Genomic DNA, 16,611 nt, shown 5'->3' with positions numbered 1-16,611 from the left:
GAAGAAGGGATAAAAACAGCTGAGCACAGGCTCTAAGTGCCACACAGGCACACTTAAGTGTTTCTATAAAGCGAAATGTGATCAGAAAAGTTAAAGTTGCCAACGTGGAAAACGTTAGAAGGTAGAAAATGCCCCTTTGGTGAGTGAGTGAGGCAGTGGCATGGTGCATCCTCCACTGCTGGGCTCCAGCTCTGGGTGCCTGTGACCTGCCAAGCCAGTGTGCTCCTCACCCCCTGAACCTGTGCTTCAGCAGGAAGGCCACAGCAGCAAGTCCTTCAGCACACAGCTTCAGAGCCTGTCTCCTTTTCCTTCAGATGTCCTCCTGCTGCTGTAACCCATCATGAGCTGTGTGACAATAAATGTCCCTGGGAGTAGGAGGCACCCAGCCAAGCACAGAGTGAATCTGCTCTGTTAGATTTCTACCTATTAGAGAAATTTTTATCCATCAGGGAGATCTGTGATTTTAATTCAAGCATTTTTTTATCCCTTTAATAATAAATTTTAACCTAGAATGAGATGTGATGAGAAAGGGAATGTGGAGAAGTTCAAAAGATTTCACTGCCCCTTAAGGAAAGGAAACCAAACAAAGTAACTCTCAGGTGCTTTCTGTTTGTTTACAAACTGGAAAGTCTGGATTATTTGAACAAGAAAATTGCAAATAAGGACTTTTTCCTGTGGACTTCTGCTACTGTAAACAAAATGTGAAACACTTTCCCTCCACAGGAAAGAATTCTTTTACTGATTCATCACTGTTTGTGGGTTTGCACGCTGAAACTGGTTTTCACTCCTCTGATGATTGAAAAGGGCTGAGGTCTGGTTTTCACCTTTCTGGTTATGAAAATGTTTTACTTCAACCTGTCTCTTCTTGGGGGTTTTATTAGTAATTTTTATTATTATTATTTTTTGGATATGGGCTGCAGGCTGAACCAAACTATTTTCTCCTTTAGTTCTGTTCCACTCACTCCTGAATAATTGCTTTCCACTCTTTCATTAAGTAGGTGATTAGAGAGGTAGACACATACTGGTAGTGTTTTGAATTATTTTGACTTCCAGTAAAATAAAATCCCATTTGAAACGAGAATGTGCTTAATGTGTCGTGGAATGAGACTCCAGCTATCTCCAGACAGTGGTCTAACTTTAACTTGCAGCTGTATCCATCAGACACAAAGTGGGAAGGCAATGTGAAGAATTAGAGTAATAAAAGAGCTGATTCTTTGCTATAGTGGGGGACTTTGTGTGACCTGCCCTGCTGAACATAAAGAGAAAATGATCTTCCTGCAACTATTTAACATTAGTATGGAGTGCTAGCAGCCATCAGCCTTAATCAAAGTAACAGATCTTTGGACAAGGATTTTTAAAAGTATTATTATTCCTTCCTTCTTATTTTATTTTAATATGACTGTGAACACACAAATGTTTTGTTTTAAGTAGGCCATTCTTGGTCATGACCAAAAAAAAAATCCCTCTCATGTCTTTTCTCTGCATTTGGTTTTCTTGGTGTTGTAGCTCCTGGGATCGTAAAAGGGGATTTAAACCTCTGATTTCAGCAAAAGCAAAGAGAATTTTGACGTTAGAGATCCAAAATACAAAATGTGGAAATAATATAGCCCTGTAACTTACGTGCTCAAAATCCAAGAGAAATGAAGAGTTCAGAATCTATTTTGGCTTTCCCTGGGGACAGGGATGTGCTGAGCTCAAGGACTTCTTCCCAGAGAATATTTTTGAGGGTTCCCACCCTGTCTCCTTCTCGCATCTCCTTAGGAGGATGAGGATTTGTAATAAAAGCTTTGTGAAAACTGGCAGGGGAAAAAATGGGAATACATAGAAAGAAGTTAGCTATTGGTCATTTAATTTTTCATGTTGTCTCTCTACCTTCACTAAATGAACCACTGAGCTGCTTTTCTTCAGGCTCTCCATGTGAAGAGAACCGCACTTGGAGGGTCCAGGGCAAGACAAGGACCCATCCTGTTAATTTATTTTACTTTGAGCTTCCCTCTGAACTGTCCTTGGCTTTGCTTTGCACCATTGCTCTGACACCAGGAGAGGAAGGAGGTGCCATCCTCTTCACAAGCTGTCATGAGATCCTCCCTGTTGCTCATTGTGTGGAACAAAGCCAAGGTGGGCAGAGCCAGAAGCATGGTGGGGCTGTGGTCTGTGGTGGTTGATGTGGTTTCAGTCCAGCCCCAAGGAGTCCCCTGGACCCAGCTGAGCCTCTCCTTCGGTGAGGCACCACAGTGCCACTGCTCCTGGTAGTGGGGATTCATAAAATAGGAGTAAACATTTTCTTCTTGCAGTATGAGCAAATTATTTAGTTGAGATGCTCTCAAATTCACCCACAATTACTTGGAGGCAGAAAGAGAGGAGAGCGAGTTAAGATTTTTCTAAGAGGGAGATCCTAAGAGACAAATTTGGCTTCTTCCTATGCTTGGTGGGACCAAGGCCATAGCCAACAATTCTCAGTGATGCCTAGGTTAGGAAGCACAAGATTACTTCTCCCCTCCTGGCACATTCTAGGGTGAGATGAGGCCGGACTTGTCCTTGACCCCTGCAAGAGCCCAGATCCCTGGAGCAGACCAGGGCCTGCAGAGCTGCTGAGGTGGTGGCCACCACCTTGGTTCATGGCCTCACTAGGTGGATAACCATTGCTGAGGGTGAAGGCTGTGCTGGAGAGAAAAAGGGCAGAGGAAAAGCAACATTCCCACTGTGTTGGAGAAGGAACAAAATCCACTGAGCTTTTGGCCATACCCCACGTAGGGAAGTCGTAGTGCCCACTGGAGCATGAGAGCTTCCATAGCTGTGTAAGCAAATGGGATCCCAGTGCAGATATGTCACTGCTGGAGCTGGTTATGGGGGGACTGTTACTGTCCAGACACTAACTTAATGTTAGTAGTTAGCCCAACTAGATCTGCTCACCCAATAATTTCTTTTTGGCTTTAATTAATTGATTAGTTTTTCACTAGGCAAGTTCCTTGAGCCAGTGGTCTGAGCAGCCACAGGGGTGGGTGGGAGTGGGGCAAGCAGTGGGCTCAGTGATAGCATGGGCTTCAACAGGGCATGAGCTGATGCAGGCATGGTGCAGGCAAAGAAGTTTTCTGTTCTTGCCAAGGACTTTGCTCTGGTGCATCCCAGATGCCTCTCCAAAAGTCCTTCCAAGTGGCTATAAGACCTTCTAATCCTCCCCAAATGTCTTCTCCTCTGCAATGCATCACTCATGCTTCAGTTTTCATAATGTGATCATCCCTGTCAACCGCAGAATATTTTACACAGTATTCTGTCTGTAATATAAGAAATATGCTAAACATCCCCCTTTAACTGCATATGAAGTGGAGAAATGGAAATCTAAGTTGAAAGGCAGAGCTATTGCCTCTGCTGGGTTCAGAGCTGCTGTCGATGGGAGCTGTTAACCCTAAAACTTCCTGGGAGCAGCTTTGTTCGCCGCAGGTGAAATGCTGGACTAGAATTAAGGGTTAACACCATGTAATTAAATTCTTTGGGTTTGCAGCTCCAGCTGACCATTATGTTTTTGAGTTTTGTACCCACTGATGTAACACAGAGTGGTAAGACAAAAATGAATCTGCACATTAAACGCTGCTTTTGTTTTGATTGAGGCAGCATCGGTTATTAACTGCATGATCAAAGCGCAGACGCTGAGTCTTATTCTTCCCTTAATTGAGCAGTGTTGTTACAGATAGTTGACAGTGGCTCACAAGGGCAATAATCCCTTTGGAAAATGGTTGTTATTCTAGCTCAGAAGTAGCTTGCCAGGGCGCTAACCCCAGCTTCACCTTTGATAGTTAGCAAAAAAGAATCTGGTCGGTGATGTGCAGTGGTTTCCTACAAGAACACTGCCAGAGTAACCATGCAAGAGAGCAGCACTTTCAACATGTTTTGCATTAGCTTTGGGGAGAAGGAAGGTGGACGCTGTGCACCATACTGTAACCCTCCAAAGAAAAATCTGGGGAGAGTGCTGACTTCAAAATTCTTGCAGGTCTTTTGTTTTTCTTGCGTGCTGATGCACACGACCTGCTAATGCAATGCTTGGCTCTCCATACAGAGCCATTCAGCCATGGTAGAACTGAATGAGGCTTCCTGGTCTCTACATGTGCTGTGTCACATTCCTCTGGTTTTCCAACAAAGCTTTTAATTGGTATGCTGTGACTAATGAGCATGAAGCCCCAAAGGAAATGGAGCAGAATTTTTTCCATTATCCACTAAGATGAGCTTCAAGCACATAGATTATCAGGGCTTGAACTCCAGGATAAACCAGGGTCAAAGGCTTCAAGTATAATGAAAACTCCGAGCTTGAGTATTTTGCTTCCATAACATTAAATTAATAGTTTCTCAGCAAAACTGCTGTGTCAGTCTGGTGGCATTGCAAAAACTATAACTGGCATTTTGCTTGGACATCAGATTGAATCCCTGACCCTTCACTGTGGATGTTCCCATAAAACTTGAGCGCCGACGGCCTGCCTTGGTTCCGGTTTGGGTAGTGATGCTTGCTTTTGTGGGGTAAATCTCTCTTCAGTTTCATGGGGAGAACTTGCTCTTCATTCTTCTTCTGGAAAACAGGGTTGCTGCTATATGGTGCACCAGAAGTAGTTGCATTTTTGTGGGGAGTAAGGGTTCTGACTCAGATTTGAGCACATCCAGGACCACTTTGCTTTTGAGATTAGACAAGTCTGGTTGTAGTGAGACCAGTGTATCTACAGACTACCTCTGTCAAGCTGAGCAAGGTAATTATCTTCTGTGCCTTACATTCAGCACAGCTAAGTGTCCCCAACAGGTGCAATATCAAAGAAAATTTAAATTAACTTAAAAGCTTAAAAAGCCACTGGAGTTGGTGGGAAAAACTATGGTTAGCTCTTCAATAAAGTGTGTAGAGTAATATCTTACCAGTTTATGACTTTAGTGTCTAACCCAGCTTCCAATTAATCATTTCCTCCTTTCTAACAGCATCTCAGTGTGAGTTATGTTTTGCAGTGAAACCACCAACCCAGAAAAATAATAAAAAGAGATAATTTTGGAGTTTTTTTACAAGATTAGTTACAGCAAGGTCAGTTCCATGACTCCTCCACAGTTCAGTGTGTGGCTGTGCAGAAGTTTGTAGAAGCAAGCAACTGAAGGAAGGAAGGATGTCTTCCTGCAGTGACATTGCCACCTAAAGCCAGTTTAAAGTTCAGTAAACTATGGCTTATGTGTTGGGAACCCAGAATAAATAAATTATAATTAAAATCATTTCCCTTCCATGCTGAAGCAAAACACAGCAATGCTGGGTGGGAGCAAGGTGCATGGGCTAGGTCCATCCTTCTTGCACTGGTGGCTCCTTGCCTCCCCAGCAGCTATGGCTGCATGGTTTGCTCCCTTCTTACACAGCACCTCTGGGAAGGTGTTTGCCTTTTGGTGGTCTATTGCAGACCCCCTGTATTCTCACACTCAGGTGGCTACATCAAGCCTCCTTGTGCTTGGTGCACATCTGCCTGGTTTCTCTGGTCAGTGGATGTGTGCATTGGCCAGCATCAAACACAGTGAGGCAGCATGGATGGAGCTCTCTGCATCTTTTTGAGAAGCAGTGAGGGATTTGATTCTCCAGCAGTATCTTGGCCAATTGATTCACAACACAGAATTGTTTTCTTTGTATATTAAAGAAAGGAAATCCTATATATAGAATATTAACATTGTATTATTCTACTTGAAGGTTAGCAGATGCAAATGCCAGGTCAGTATGTGGGAGTGTTCAAATTGCAATATCCCTTTCATCCTGTGAGAATGGGGTCTGTGCTTCCTCTGTCATCAGGAGCTCTCTGTGCCCTATTAACTGTGTAAAAAATTGCCTGTCCTTTTCAGACTGTCACACACACCAAGGGGACAACTTGACTGTGCACCAAAGCATGCACCTCTCATTGCTTTAAAGGCTAAAGAGGAAGAAGGGAGAGGTTAAAGGTTTTGTATTTCCCCTCAAATTAAAACCAGATAGGTTTGGAACAGGCTGCCCAGGGAGGTGGTGGAGTCACTGTCTCTGGAGGTGTTTAAGAAATGTGTGGATGTGGCACTCTGGGACATGGTTCAATGGCCAGGGTGGTGTTGGGTTGATGGTTGGACCTGATGATCATTTTCCAACCCAAACAATTCTATGATTCTTTTTTTTTAATGGTTATTGGTAAATAGGATTTTGGCAGCTGGCTATAAATTATCTTCTTGCAGTGAGTAGTTCAGCTGTGTGCAGAGGTGTATTATGGAGTAGGGGCAGTTCTGAGAGAATATGCATGCTGTTGTGTGCTGGATGTCTGATGTTTTCACATTTAGATTGCTGGATTCTTCTCCTTAAGAGTCTTGCAACTTCTGGATGTTAACATTTTAAGGAACTACAAAGCCATAACCTTTTAAGAGCCTTTCCTGCTTTGCAAGATGAGAAGTATGGAGTTTGCCTGTTTTCAGTGCTTTAAGGGATACTCAGCCCACTAAGCCAGACCATGCTACTTAATCTAGAGCTTCACTAAGCAAATGTAGCATCCAGACTCTTTACAAGAGCAAGAAAGGTTGGAATGCCACTTTTTAGTGCTTGGTTTGTTGGAAAGCCCAGAAGTATAACCCTTGTTGACTTAGTCCTGTGCTGAGAGTAAATTCACACAAAGAAGAGCAATTTAACATGTGCCTGACCTTTTGCAGTGCGGAATGAAGAAAGGCGCTGTTAAGGTTACCAGAGTGTGGCAGGATGTTTAATCAGCTTCTTTGCTTTAAAGAACAGTAGGAAGGAGATGATGTATTAAAGATGATAGCTTCTTGTAGGTTTTAACTTCTAGTGCCAGGATCTGAGTACAATAGCAGATTAAATCTCTGTGAGGGGAACTTCCTACTGGACTTTCTATTTTTAGGTGTTTGTGGCTGCTTCTTCCTTCACTTCTTGCCAGTGCTGCCTTGAAGACTTGAGTTGCTTTCTCTGAGATGTGATCCAAAATCTGATGTATTTAAGGATGGTGGGTTTTTTTTTCTTTTATCAGTTTTGTAGTAAAAAAAAAAAAGCAGAAGAGAAGAGCATCGTTGGAGCCCTGCATTTTCAATCTGTATTTTGCTGCACACGAGGCTCCAAGTACTAAATATTCACAACACTCTTAGTATGGGTGTAACAGCACTGAAAACTTTCATCTGATAGTAATAAACCAACCCAGACTGGCTTTTGCAGCTGGGTAGGTAGGATAGTCTGGGTTTGTGGCATGTTTGAGGCATCCTGGAGACATTCAAGGTCAAACTTGATGGGGCCCTGAGCAACCTGATCTAGCTGGAGGTGTTCCTGCTGACTGCAGGGACCTTTCCAAGCTGATGCATTCTGTGATTCTGTGAAAACTCACCCTAGCTGTGAGTGCCTCCTTCAAGGTGTGCAGATAGCTATCAATCAGGTGGCTTCACCTGGCTGTCTTCCCTCCTTCACCACCCCTTACTGGTTTCAGACTAGCTCTCTATTTTAGGGACTCTGTACTTTTTCTCTGTTGCACTGTGTGCCCTCTCTTGAGAGAGAAATTTCTCAGAAGATAAATTGGAAGTCCTCATTCTAATCCATCTCAGACCTGGTACACCTGGAGTTACAGTATTGATTTTAATTACAATTAGACATTCAGCCTCATCTCCACTCCTCAATCTCAGGATGTTGCAGTCCTGTACATCAATACCCCCCACTCCCTGCACTCCTTCTGTTATGTTTTCAGAGGTCACATCTCTTGTCACTGTCTTTCAGAGATCCATTTTGGTATCCATTCTGCCATGCTATTCCAATTCCTGTGATGTCTGTGCATTTTCTGGGGGTTTCAGTAACCACTTCTGTGTCTGTAACCTGTATGTTTGGGCTGTGCATTTACTACTGAGATTCCTCCTTCTACAGATCCGTGTTTTCCTCCTTTTTAACAAGGTGTCACAGCAGAGCAGTAATAATGTTACAGAAGTATCTTCCTAGGAGTTGTGTGCCTTTAGAAGGATGCTCTTTTCCCCACTGTAATGAATTTTTGTTTAATTGGATTTTAACGAGTCAGCTTCTCAGCCTCCTGTCTCTCTTACATTTTGTCCTCCTTCAGCTGTCACCAGTCTAAAGCAGGTTTTGCTTTGGGCTTGCTCTTGAACTCGCTTGTGGGATTCTCTTTATTCTGTCCTAGTGGGCCCTGAAATTACAAGTTTGTTACTTCCTGACTTTGTCAGAGGGGCTCCAAGTGCTGTGCATCTCTTGTGTTGTGTAATAGTAGCTTTATTTTGTCCTTGGCCATTTTGAGGATGCAGCCAGATCAGAGCAAGAGTTTAATTCAAATGCCTCTAAAAAGGTTGTAATCCCAGAAACCTCCTTTCGAGGAGACCAGAGTGAGCACTCTCTCTGGCCTTCAGAAGTCTTTGTTATACTGAGTCTCTACCTCTGAGTAATGTCCATGCCTTCTGGATCAGATCTGCTGCTTGCCTCTTGCAATGCCAAAGCATCCAGCCCGGGCAGAGGGATGGTGATAGCTGACAGCCTCCACCCATGGTGTGTTTTAATTGCCTTAAATCCAAGAGAACAACCTGAGGATTCTCAACCACCAGAAGAGGCTCCCCAGGGAGATGGTTGAAACCCCATCCCTAGAAGTGTTTCAAAGAGGCAGAGATGTGGTGCTGAGGGTCATGGCTCAGATCAAGGCCAGCCATCATCCAGCTCTACCAAGGCTGGTGCTAAAACAAGTCCCTCAGCTTCACTGTCAAATCACAGCCTCATGCAAACTGTGGATGCAGCCCTTTACTGAGTCCTGCCTCTCTTCCAAGGAGAGGGAAGGGCTGTGGGTGTTGGCAGGCTAGCAGCACTCTCTCTACCCTCCCAGTGATGCTAAAATGAGGTTTCAGGTTTGCAAAGCCCTGAGTAACCTGCACCAAGCCCTGTGGAGCTTGGGACTCTACTTTGGGAGCCAGTGCTGGGTAAGTGTCTGCCAGCATTTAGTCTGGTACTTGGAGGACCCTGGCTTATGGAAACGTAATTGTTGTGAGATGGCACTCCTTGTTCTGCTGTGAACTAAAAGTCACCGTCACCTGAACAGCTCTGTAACAAATTTTACTGCCCTTTTGGGAGGCACAAGCATTGCCAGCGTTAATGACAGTGCTGCCACTTGCTTTCCCAGGGCAGGATTTCAGCCTGGTGCTGATGTTTTCATACCTCCTGCCTGTATGGTAGGAGCACTCACTGCTGAGCAGATGGTAGGCAGCCACAAGCCATCAGACCTCTCTGTCCATTTCTCCCAGATGCACGCTCAGCTTCATTTCCTTGCTCCCTGATGGAGCATTTCTTTGCCAGGTAACTTGTTGGAAATATTTCCCTTGTATTCCTTCATAGTTTTCCCAATAGAGAGTATCTTTCAGTTTCAGCTCCCTTCTTTTGTCACGCTGACCTCGACGCTGCTCTTTCTGGATTTCCTGCACGCTTTGTTTTCCCAGGGCTCTGTTTTCAGTTTCTGATCATTCTTCTGCACTACTGCAGCATCTGCCCATAATTTGCATTTCTTTATTGTGAAAAGCCATTTTGTCACACTGAGGCTTCGAGGCAGGCATGAATCCTGGTTCAGTCTGTTGTTTTCAGAGATGGCTTTTGGCCAGCTAACTTCCAACACCTAAATGAGCAGCCTGGGCTGTTCCTACAGCAAATAAAAGCTCCATAGAGAAGTCCAGAACATTGTGGTCTTCCTGATGGTGGATTGAATTGTCCTGAATTGATCTTTGGACAGCAGGGGGAAGTTGTTGACAATAAGGGTAGTGAAATTGTGGAACAGGCTGTCCAGAGACATGGTGGAGGCCCTGCTACTGGAGACATTCAAGACCACACTTGATGGGGCCTTCAGCAGCCTGATCTAGTTGGAGATGTCCCTGCTCACTGCAGGCTATAGTGGATAAGGTGACCTTCAAAAATCCTTTTTAACCTGATGCATTCTGTGGTTCTGTGATTTGGGATAGGGGAAGGTATGTCCTCAGGAAGGGCTTTGTGTGTCTCTTGGTCTTTGTGGTCTTAATGGAAGGTGATGATTCACAGAAAGAGTGATTGGCATTGGAATGGGCTGCCCAGGGAGGTGGTGGAGTCGTTGTCCCTGGAGGTGTTCAAGAAAGAAGACTGGATGAGGCACTTAGTGCCGTGGTCTGGTTGATTGGACAGGTCTGAGTGCTAGGTTGGACTGGATGAGCTTGGAGGTCTCTTCCAACCTGGTTGATGCTATGGTTCTGTTGTACTGTTATGATTCATCTGTCTCACATAGAAATATTTAAAGGCTACATCTCTGTTTCTCTGGTATATACCAAGGCTGAAAAAGATAAGAGTAAGGGACTGGTGAATCTAGCAGTGGCATGACATACTGAGGATGCCTGGGATTACTCACCTAATGCTACCAAAAATCATGTGGGGGACGCTATTTGTCAACACAGCCTCCGTGTGGGAGCCCTGGGAAGGTTGTGCCAAGGCTGAAAGTGCTCCTAGCACAGCACAGCTTTCAAGCTTTGATATCAGCTCTGAGGACAGAGGCGTGGGCTGCACAGGGACGATTCTGGCCTTCCAGCTTTCTAGTGATTGTAAGTGATGCTGAGCCTGCTTTAGCTGGGCATGCGGCACCAGTCTCTCTTAATGATACAGAGGGATCTCTAAGAGGCAGCCTCAGGAGCTGTTATGCAACATCTCCTTCCTCAGCCTTAGAGGAGAGGGTCTTGTCCAAGCTGAGGAAACAAAGAGACAGAGAATGTTGTAACTTTAAAACAAATCCACAACCCCAAATGAAGGAGCTCTGTTTTCCCAGTTACTCAGCAAACTGACAAGTGGGCTAATGCCCACCTTCCATCACTGCTGTAGACAGTGTTGATCTCAGGGTCTACCACATTTGTTAGCTGTTGATTTGTCTTCCATTTAATTGACATCCTTGAAACCAAGTTGTTCCATGATAAGCAGTGCACATTTATACAACCACTTGGTAAATATTTTGCCTTTTCCTTGCCTATTAATGATGCTGCTTGGAGTGAAGCTGTCAGGAGGCTGTTACCACCTGAGCCTTTTTGTTCTGTTTTCTGTTGGCCCTGCTGTGTGGGGTGAATTCCTAGATCTCTCCAGGCTATGTGATACAGACATTTCCACTTGATGTCCATAGCAAAGGCAATCTGCCCACTCTTGCCCTCTGCAAAGTGTCACTGGTTTATTTACAAGCTTGGCTTATGAAAATACACAGGCAGAGTGAGTGAAAACTTATTTCCTTGCTCTAAGTGATCCTAACAAAGATCTTTCCGGACTTGAAAGACAAGGCAAGTGTACGTTATGCTGTCATTTAGGTTTCTCCAGTGGGAAGTCTTTTAAAGCAGCTCATACAGGTCTTCTTTCTTAAATGGATGTATTGACCTTTAGTAGACTTATAGCCAAAATTCTGGGAAGGAGGTTGCTAGTTTGGTTTGGGGTTTTTTTGTTTAAGCCTTTTTTTTGTTTCAGTTCACGAGGTTGTTCCTGCCTGTAGATTGAGAGTTGCTTCCTTTTGCTGTTGAAGGCTGAGGTTGGAAAGGAAGATTTGCTGCAGTCTGTTTCAAGAATAGTCTGAGCAGGAGGAAATTCCCTTCTTGTTGTTAATAGCTGGTGCAGAACACTACTGGAGGAGGCAAATAGTTCAGTAAGTTGTTGTGTTTGTTTGTTTTAAATCTGTGAAGTTTTGACTTTATGCATCTTGTTATTACCTAGGAATGTGTATTGCAAACATAGTGAGTTTTGCTTGCTTTCTTAAGGGGTGGGGGAACTGGGGGCGTTGTGTTTAGCTTTGAACTCATCAGATACTGATTCAGTGATATAGAAAGGGTGGGATGTTAGAAAAAAAAGCAGATCAGCTACTGCTTGTATGACAAAGCATCAGCCTAAACCCATGAAGTAACTCTTGAGAGACATCAGCAGGGTATTTCATTATCCAGGAGTTTGGATTAAGAGAGAGAGAGATAATTTTGCCCATCCCTGCATCTATTATGTTCTTTTCAGATGTTTCATGTTGCTTTAGGGTACTTCTAACAACAATTTAGAATCAAGGGCTCTGTTTAAATGTCAATAGCAGGGCAATCCAACCCTCCCTCAAGGCAAAGCTAGATATCCTAGGTGAGCATATTAGAAGGAGAGTGTTTGTTTAGATGCCTCTCTTCCAGCTTAATTGAAAGTGGAGAGGTGTTCAAGGAACACTTAGTTGTGTGCTTCCTCCAGAGGTGTGTGCTGCCAAGCTGGAAGCAGAAGGCACTGCACATGGAGGTGTGGAGGTGAGCTGAATCCATTACATGATAAAGGTGCTCCTCTTACAGCAGTGTGTGTGCTGAAGCAGAATGAGAGCCCTGCAGTCCCCTTGTCCCCCGTGCATCCCTAAGGGGCTGGCTCAGGGAGGAGGCAGCTTGGGTGAAGTTGAGGCAAAGCCCAGGGTCTCAGCCAAGGCTGGCATGGTCTGTGCCTTCCTGCCTGCTGTTAGTAGGAACTTTGTCCTCATCTCGGTGGCTGGGAATCCACTGCTGCTTACAGGTTCCTTGTGGGAGCTGTTAAACAGATGCCAAAGAGGCTTTGCTCCCCCAAAAGTCTTAAACATTGAATATTCACATTCGTTCTCCTTTTGCCAGTCTTAGGAACTGCAGTTCAGTAAGCAAACGAGGGACTTTCTTACACTTTCATCTAGCAGAGCTAAAAAGATAATAGTTTTTGAAGTAATAATAAAAAGAAAAAAAGAGGGTTAGAAAGCAGCTGCTGGAGATTGAAGAGGCATCTGGGCAACTTGATCTAGTTGAGGATGCCCCTGCTTACTGCTGAGAGAGTTGGACTGGGTGACCTTTGGGGGTCCCTTCCAACCCAGACTATTCTATGGTTCTGTGGTTCTGTGATCTTCCACAGGAAAACTTATCAAGGCATTCTCTGCAACCCCTTCCAAGTCAGAAATGTTGTTACAAGTGTGAAGTTAGTTTGCTTGTGAAGCTGCTCGTGTACCCAGGTGTGCTAGCCTCACACACCGTCTCCTTGAGAAGAGATATGTTCTGGTTGTCAGTGTCTTGTCCCTTCTGCTTTGGACCTTGGCCAGGTGGGACATGTTTTCACTTTAATCTTCCACAGACAGTATCACCTGCTTTGGATTTCTGAAAGATCTCTGTGTGCCAAAACATGAAACTGTTAATGCTTGTTTCATTCATGCATCCATTTTAAAAGGTTATTTCTGCTTTAAAATGAAAGTTTAACATTGAACTGAGATAAGATTCCTGCAATTTTAAAGTATCATTTATTATATCACAGAATCACAGAACCTTTGAGGTTTGAAGGCACCTCCAGAGACCATCGAGTCCAAGCAGGATCACCCAGGGTAGCTCACATAGGAATGCATCCAGGTGGAGTTTGAAAGGTTCCAGAGAAGGAGCCACAACCTCTCTGGGCAGCCTGCTCCAGGGCTCTGGCACTGGATGAGCTTTCAAGGTCCCTTCCAGCCTCTAACATTCTGTGATTCTGTTGGTAAATCAAGCCAGTGGCAGACTGAGAGAGATTAGCTCAGCAGAGTTTAAAAGTGGATTAAAACTTAAGTACGTTTTAAGACAGCACAGCCTCATGGTGTGGTAGCCACTCTACCCAGTTTGGTGCCATCAGCAAACTTGCTGGCAGTGCCCTCTGTGCCCTCATCCAGGTCACTGATGAATGTATTGAACAGAACTGGTCCCAGTACCAACCCCTGTGGGACCATACTCACTACAGGCCTCCAACGAGGCTCCGTCCCATTGACCACAACTCTCTGACTTCTTCCCTTCAACGAGTTCCCAATCCACCTCACTACCTGATCATGCCCCCAATTTCCCCTCTCCTCCTTTCCCTTTCCCTTGGTTTTTTTCCTTTATTTCTGTTTTGTTGGGTTTTTTTTTAGTTCCTTGGGTGTTTTTCTTTCCATGGGCAACCCCCACATGCTCGTGGGGTTAAATCCACCCCTATCTGTGTGAAGAAAGTGCAGTAAAGTTAAAGAATGCAGCATGCCCCCTGTGCTGGTATTTTATAGGAGCAGTTCAAAATTCTTCCAGCTTGTATTTGGTGTAAGGCTTTTTATGCTGTGTTTTCTTTTTATCTTCAACCAGACATCAACCTCAGTAACTGGAGAGCAATTATAAAAGTTGAATTTTCCTTCAGAAGTTAGCAGCTGGCTTTGATGGCATTGCAGTCAGTGTGCCAAGTGCCAAGTCTGGGTGCCTGCAGGCATCATCAGCACACAAAACTGTACAAAGCTGCCCTACATAAGCAAGCAGCATGAGTTTTTACAGAGTAAAATGCACCATCTTCCACTTAAGACTTATTTTGGGATCTTAAGTAGAGTTTAAGTGGTTAATCAGTCTTACTTTACAGCTTTGCAGCAGATTCTCTTGTGGTCCAGCCAGTTTTAGGGCTGTGGTGGGAGCCAACATTCTGAGGCTTTACCCTGGAGACAAATGAGGTCTGACAGAAGCACTTGAGATCTTAAGTTGTTTCATGCCAGTCTTGTAGAGAACTTCTACTTCTTTGTGTTCAAGAAGGTTACAGTTTGGGGTTTTCCAAACACAGAGTCTAAGAATAACTTTAACTTTTCTTATCCAGGCCTGATAAATGGTTTGGATTTTTCCCTCAGATGAGGATCTTATCTTGGCAATCTGCTTTGATGTGACTTCAGGCTTGGGTTTGTGCACTGCACTTTGCTCAGAGTTACCTGGAAGGAGAAGGGTGTAGCAGGAGCCAGCTGGCCATCAGATGCTGTAGATCAGCAAGGACAGCTTGTGTAAGCTCAGCAGAGCTGTGCTGGCTCCCTGTCTGTTAGCCCTACCATGTCTCTGATTTACACAGTGCTGCACATCGTCCTGTGTGGTTGATTTTTGTTCCAGTAGATGAAAGTAGTAGCTGAGGTTAGATGAGGCTTTGCAACCCTCAGATTTAAGTATCAAGAGACTTTTTTCCTGATCTGAAGGAACCTGAGCTTGTTGACCCTTCAGAGCAGGTCCAAGCCTTTGGTACAAGAAGTAACTACATCAAAGAAATAATTTCTCTCAACATGTTTTCAGTGGGAGACTCAGGTTTATGAGAGCAACTTTGTTTTGGATCCAGATGTAAACTGGCTGGGAGTGTTTCTGCTTTGTTTGTCTGTCTGTATTTAATTTGATTATATATCCTCTGTCATTGCAGAGATGTCTTACAAATGTAGCCAGAGAGACCTCTCTAGGAGCAGGATGTCCGTAGTCAGCATCTCCTTTGGCTCTCTTACCCTTTCTGCTAGCTAAAGAGCTGACAGCTGGCCCTTGTCCTGTGTGTCCCTGGAATAATTTCAGCCTCGCAGCGAGGTGGGTGTTGGTCTCACCTCCCTCGTAACAAGTGATGGGATGAAAGGACATGTCTCCAAATTGCACCAAGCGAGATTTAGATGGGAGATGAGAAGAAACTTCTTTCCTGAAAAGGTTCTCAGCCACTGGAACGGGCTCCCTATGGAGGTGGTTGAATTCCCATCGCTGGGGTTGCTGAACAGAGGCAAAGATGTAGTGCTGAGGAGCACTGGTACCAGATTTGGCAGAGTTAAGAGAATGGTTTGGCTTGATGACCTTCAAGGTCTTTTCCAACAAGAACGACTCCGTGGTTCTGCGATTCGATAACTTCAGGAGCTGCACAGCTCCTGCCGAGCAGCTAAGCCAGGGTAGAGCCGGCCTGACACTGAGCTGGGCTCTGCCAGCCCTTCGCCTTTGTCTCTCCGCCCTCTGTTAGATGCCTCTCGCCGCACCACAGCCGCTGCCTGGCTGTGACCCCGCAGGGCGCTGCGGCGGCCGGGGCTGCCCAGCAGAGGGCAGCAGAGCTCCGGCTGCGGCCCCCGCCCGGGCACGGCTCCCAGCGCCTGCTTCGGGCCCCGCTTTGTTCCGCAGAGGATGGGGGGCACTGAAACTTTCTATCACAGAGGCGTTTCACTTGGAAAAGGCCCTTAGGATCAGCCAAGCCAACCATCCTCTAGCTCTGCCAAGGCTGGGGCCTCAGCATCACATCTCTGCCTGCTTGAAACACCTCCAGGGATGCGGATTCAACCACCTCCGTAGGGAACCTGTTCCTGTCGTTGAGAACCCTTTCAGGGAAGAAGTTTCTTCTAATCTCCAACCTAAACCTCCCCTGGTGCAACTTGGAGACATTTCCTCTTGTGCTATCCCTAGTTATTAGGGAGAAGAGATCAACACTCACTTTTCTCCTACCTGCTTTCATGGACTTGTAGAGAGCAATGAGGTCTCCCTTCTCCTGCTTAAACAACCCCAGTTCCCTCACCTGCTCCTCACCAGATCTGTTCTCCGGACCCACTCCAGCACCTCAATGCCCTTCTTGGTGTGAGTGCCCCAAAACTGAGTCCAGTACTCAAGGTGTGGCCAAGTGACAAGTACAGGGGGAAAATCACTTCCCTGGTCCGACCAGCCACATTATTGCTGATCCATGCTGGGATCAGTGTGGCCAGCTGGATGTTGATGAGCATCCCATGGCTTTCTCTGCTTTCCAGCCACTCTGCCCTGAGCCTGGAACACCGCAGGGCAATGTGACCCAAGCACAGGACCCAGCACTTGGACTTTTTGTTTTTTAATAAGAACCTTTTTGTGGTTTGCATGTTGCTAATATCT

General features: G+C 45.2%; 1 protein-coding gene across 13 annotated transcripts in view; it reads left to right on the top strand.

Moving 5' to 3' along the window:
* KIAA1217 (KIAA1217 ortholog) overlaps nucleotides 1-16,611 on the top strand; it is a 501,320-nt gene that overhangs the window by 235,046 nt on the left and 249,663 nt on the right. The window lies entirely within an intron of this gene.

Source organism: Pogoniulus pusillus, chromosome 23 (assembly GCF_015220805.1).
Source record: "Pogoniulus pusillus isolate bPogPus1 chromosome 23, bPogPus1.pri, whole genome shotgun sequence".
In the NCBI taxonomy this organism is placed as follows: Eukaryota; Metazoa; Chordata; class Aves; order Piciformes; family Lybiidae; genus Pogoniulus; species Pogoniulus pusillus.
Note: the sequence above shows the minus strand (reverse complement) of the source record. Positions and strands in the feature narration are given on the sequence as shown.